This window comes from Bidens hawaiensis, unplaced genomic scaffold (assembly GCF_021521415.1).
Source record: "Bidens hawaiensis isolate Kalapana, Puna unplaced genomic scaffold, B.hawaiensis_p1.1 tig00033213_1, whole genome shotgun sequence".
NCBI lineage: Eukaryota > Viridiplantae > Streptophyta > Magnoliopsida > Asterales > Asteraceae > Bidens > Bidens hawaiensis.
Window position 1 is genome coordinate 1 of NW_027495691.1, and position 5715 is coordinate 5715.

General features: G+C 36.6%; 1 pseudogene across 1 annotated transcript; it reads right to left on the reverse strand.

Annotated features, from left to right (window-relative positions):
* Window positions 1–2220: 2220 nt before the first annotated feature.
* On the reverse strand, window positions 2221–5253 carry LOC143584647 (putative protein phosphatase 2C 5; annotated as a pseudogene). The gene is made up of 7 exons (XR_013144392.1): window positions 5051–5253; window positions 4817–4988; window positions 4506–4723; window positions 4303–4410; window positions 3337–3462; window positions 3024–3240; window positions 2221–2547 (listed from the first exon to the last, which is right to left on the reverse strand). The product of XR_013144392.1 is annotated as a putative protein phosphatase 2C 5 (transcript).
* Between the last annotated feature and the right edge of the window lie 462 nt (window positions 5254–5715).

Sequence of the window (5715 nt, forward strand, 5' to 3'; positions counted from 1 at the left end):
TCGGATTGAACGGATATCCGAATAATCCGAACAATCCGAATTTTTTCAAATTCCATATCCGAATCCGGATTAGTTATTCGGATACTCGGATTGATCCGATCCGAATATCCGAATAAGAATTCGGATTGGTTTATTTGGGTTTCGATTTCGGTTCGGATTTCGGTTTTTTTCGGATTTCGGATTTCTTGAACACCCCTAACCCTAGTGCCCTTTCTTTTAGTGTATTATTTACCTAAATTTAATAGGGATATTGGTTTTTAATACTCTCAACTTCCACTCATTGGTAGATAACACTCACAACTAACGATTTGTCTCCCACCACTCCCAACTTGTAACTAGTTTTCTTCTGTCACTCCCGAACTTAACAGACCCTAACTCCGTTTTTTTTTTTTTGCTGATGTGACGTGTTTTTACTGATGTGGCATTACAAACATGACATGGCATTTTTCTAATGAAAAGAAATAACTAAATAAATAAAATAGACCCCACCAATAAACTATCAACTTTATTTTCTTCTTTTTCACTCACAAAACCCTAACCTCCATCGCTACCCACCTCCTCTCCCACCACCACCACCACCACCACCACCCACCCACTCAGTCTCCATCCCCTTCATATCCTTTTCGATTCAGAGGTTATCATTACACAAAAAAGGTCGAATTAGAGGTTATTACTACCGCGTATCATGATAGAAGTTTCAAACTCTAACAGATTAGGCTGTTGAAGGAAGATTTTGCGAGAGGTGGAACAAAGCAAATGGATCTCGACTACTGAGATCTGAACCTGGCGTATCGTCCTGGCTTACCGGAATTCTAACACCGATTTATGATATCGTCAACCTCGTTAACTCACAAACACCTTGTTGATTAAACCCCCAAAATTGAAGCGAGTTTGGCGTTAAAGCGGTTGTGGTAGGAGGAAATCGATGAGTCACCATGGGAATCGTGGTCGTAGGCGGTTCAGAGCAAGAGGATTGCAAAGGTTATCTCATTGACGACCTGTGGAAATCGATGTCGCAGCCGTGGAAACCGACGAGTCACCATGGAAGTGCTAGTTACAGCCATGGAAACTAACTATTCGTGATGATAGAGGTGGGTGATGGCGGGTGGTGATAATGGAGGTGGTTGGTTGGGTGGTGTTGGTATTAGATGTTACGGTATTATAAAGAAGATGATGAAGTGGAGACATGGACCCACGACTTTCTAAAAAATGTCACTACGCATGCAACATTAGTAAAAATATGACATGTCAACAAAAAAACTAACGAAGTTAGAGCCCATTAAGTTCGGGAGTGGCAGAAGAAAATAAGTTACAAGTTGGGAGTAGTGAGAGACAAATCATTAGTTGGGAGTACTATCTACCAAAGAGTAAAAGTTAAAAGTATTAAAAACCAATATCCCAATTTAATATATCATATTTAGATAGATCTGTTTACTTACATGTCCAGGATATGTACCTCACATCATTTGGTGTGGGGCCAAAAGATTTGCTCTTAAAATGATGGTAAAGGGTTCGATTTCCATGTCCGGGGTTGGTGTCCTAGTGACACAAACCTTCATCAAAGTTGGGTGAGGTTTTATATTTATAGAAGTGCAGCTGAATCAACTGTCTCAACACCTTTTGAGGTTTGCTCGCTATCAGGTCCAAACGCAAAACTAATCTAATAAAACAAGCTCAACCCATATTTCACGCCTTGAACTTGATTGCACTCGTAAGTTTAAACGATTATAATATGTCATCATTTACCTGTGTAACATAATAGATTACAGCTCTATCACACAATCAGGCCCGGCCCAAGGGTGTGGCAAGGTAGTCGACGGCCATAGGCCCAATACCCCGTTAGGCCTGGAATTTTTTTTAAAATAAAAGTTATGTGTCTTTATAAAACAAAATATGTATGATCAATATTTCAACAAAACTACATAAACAATAGCTTGATCTAATGACAAAGAGGTATGACAAATAACCAAGAGGTTGTTGGTTCTAGTCTTATTTGAGGCATTTTTAAGTTTATTTTTATACAAAAGTTTTTTACACAACTCAAATCATAACTAAATAAGCCCACTTAAAATTAAATTGTTTAAACATAACAAAATGTTCTTTTACTTGAGGCCAAAAAAATTTTCGCCTTTGGCCCAAAAAAAATTTCGACTTCTCGGAGCCGGCCCTGCACACAATCAAATAGCACTAATCATGGTTTTAAGAAACAATAAATATCAGCATTTACTTACTTTCCCACAATCAAACACCCATCATTCATATTTTCTTACATAGAAATATTTGTAGCATTTGTTGATAATTAGTCAGTCTCCACAACACCTACAATTTATCTTGCCATCATACTTTCACTACCAATCAAAAAATGTATTAGTATTTACCGCTATCATCTACGTTGCTCTTTTTCCTTCCATTGCATCTTTCTTTCTCCTACACTTTGCGCATAACATGGGTCCCACAGCTAAATCATCATCCGGCGCTTCGTTCCCTTGACAGACCGCACATCTGAAGACTCCCGAGCTTGAGTTCAAAGCCAAACCTTTTCCCAGCCTGCAATTAATACAAATCATGTACATACGTATAATGATTATATCAATAGCTAAAGAATGAAATATGTTTATCGAGCATACATATTTCTTCAAATTATTATATGCATACTCAATAACTAATGGCCACCTTTGTTGGACTCATTTGGATTCAAATCCAAAGAGGAAGTCGGTTCAAAAAGGACTGGAATAAATCCAAAAAGACTAATTTAAAAGTTCAAATTACAAACTAAATTAGTTATGTTTATCTGTGGCTTGTTTATTTAAATAAGCTGTTATAAATAGGTTAAGATTAATGTGAAGTGTAAATATTTAGGCCATTGTAAAGCTTTTATAGTGAGTGAGTTTTATGATTATTAGAAAAGTTGTGTCATAAACGGAGTGCTTACAAAACCCGTGTGTGCACTGAATACCATTGTTCCAAGCAATATTAAACAAAAATAATTAACATTTTTTTATAAAAGTTGATCATTAATGTACCTTTCAGCAAGCATTGCAGACCCTCTTCAAACAACTCCTCTACAGCCCCAACAGCTGGAACCGTATTTAATTCTTTATTCTTTCCCGGAATGAGTGCTGTCAGCAGATTCTGTTTCTTTTTAGGTATTTGAGATATTAGGGGTGAATACCCGTACGGAATAATATCAACCACCACACACGTTGTGTCGTCTTTTAGTCCACGTGACCTAAGAGCCTCCTGAAACAGGATTAAAAACAGTGGATTCAAATCTTAAAATCTTAAACTAAGTTAATGTAAGATAATTATGTTTCGTTATTAGAATAACATTAATACCTTGACAACAAGCTTTGCAGCAAGATCTGCAGGCAATCCACGACAACACTGAGCCGCCATGTCAGATGATAACGCATCCCAAATACCATCCGAAGCAATAATTAGTCTCCCACCGGAATTTGGAAGCTACATTAACAAGTAAAATGTGGCGTTTAAAATACATTAACTATACAGGTGTAAACAAGCCGAGCGGCTTGCCAGCTACTCGAGACCGGAATTTGGAAGCTACATTAACAAGTAATTTGTATTGAGCCAAGCTTAAACTAGCAAGAGTCTAAGCCTACAGAGCTGGCTCACGAGCCTAAAGGAGCCTGTTATCTGTATAGATTTTATTTAACATATTAAATGTATATTTATAAACTAAGTATTACTAATATAAACTTATGACAATGATAAAAACAGTATGTTTTATTTAAACATTATAGCTACAAATTTGTACAAAAACAATTGCAACTATATAAATAGATTAATAAATAATAAAGGAGCGAAGCTCAAGTTTAATAACAGCTCACGAGACGAGTTCGCACTTTATAAATATATATTTAAATACTAATTATTATATATAAAAATTAAGTTTATATAATTATCAATTTATATAAAAACAATCATAAATATATAATAATTAAATTAATAAATAATAAACGAGCCATGCTCGAGCTTTAATAAATGTTCATGAGCCAAGCTCAAGCTCTCTATAATTAGAACTCAAAGCGAGCCAAGTTTGTGTTAAGCTTGTATAAGTTAAACGAGCCATGCTCGAGCTTTAATAATTGGTCAAAAGCCGAGCTCGAGCTTTATAAATAGAGGTCAAAACAAGGCAAGTTCATGTCAAGCTTGTGTAAGTTAAACGAGTCAAGCTCAAGCCTACTGAGCTCGGGCTCGGCTCCAACAAGGCTCGACTTGTTAACGCACCTATTTAATAACATTAAAACATATAAAAAGACAATATCATGCACTATTTCCAACCTTCACTTGCTTAACGTGTGGTATCGGTACAATAAACTCGCCTACATCTGTATCACCAATAGACCTCGAGAGGCATAACCCACCAGGCCAACAGCGAAGTGGGCCAACCTATAATATTACATTCAAGAAGTTACAATATTTATTTATTTAATATTTTTTTGCAAAAAGTATAAAATTTGAAATTAGGTTTTTGATTATTTTACCGCATTCCCTCCAAAGATATAAAGACGTCCTACTTCACCGCCACTTGCGGTTACACGTTCCCGCTCTTCAACATTCTCTTCAAGCCGATGGTCAACTGTGAGTAACGATACCACGCCCGTTTGTGTGTCTAATATGCACCGTGAATCTCCGACAGATGCAACGGTTATAGTCCACCCGTCAATCACAACGAATGTAACGGTTGTACCAGATGTTTCACCTAAATTTCTTGAAAAGTAAATAATTCCTAGAACTGATGGTGAACTTTCAAGACCAAGATATGAAAAACAAAAAAGGTATAGTCGTCGGTTACCTTTCTGTTGAAATTCAATGTCAGTTTTAACAAAGCCTGCAACTAATGCACGAGGAAGCGCATGGAGCCATACTTCACGATCGCATCCTTGAGGTATTGCACTTAAAATGTTGTTTAATAAATTTTCCTTAGCAAATATGGCAGCTGATATACCATTATGGCCATCAAATATCTACCAAAACAAGAAAATTTCAAAAACATGATGATTAAATGAAAGGGTAACTGAAAACATACGGCGAAAACGGAGAAGGAGGTTGATGGATCCCTGACAGCCTGTGGCAATGAGGGTTGATTAAGAAACAATCCTCCCCTTTCTTTGCAAGGGCCGAGTGTCCATAATTAAGAGTGGGTTTTTGGGCATTTGCATGATGCCTAAGCTCCTGACCGATGAGTGTCCCTAGAGGTACAAGAGGAGCCATTCTTTCCTTTTCACTCATAGATTCTCTCTCATATCTCTTAGTTAGTTGCCCTAATTCATTTTCAAAATCCAGAAGCAATAACATTCACACGCACAATTATCGGCGGAAGGAAACTTACAATTGACTGAAGAAGGTGCAATGCAATCAGATCTACAACAAATTATTATTATTATTAATTAATGTAAGCAGCAGCAGCAGCAGCATTGGATTGGATGACTAATGTCAATTTGATCGGTTGAAGAATTGAAAATGAAAAACAAACCCTAGACACACAAACAACGCGGTTGGTTGGGCGGGCGGGTTTGCTTATTTGGGGCAAATGTGATCCACCAAACCCAACTTTTATTATTATTTATTATTATTGATAGCTCATTAAGGTTTTAAATATATAATAGTTCAGCCTGTCATTTATTTTTATATGGTATGTTTAACAAAACTAGTTGATAACTAACTGTCTGGTAGCTGTAATTTTTTAGATAT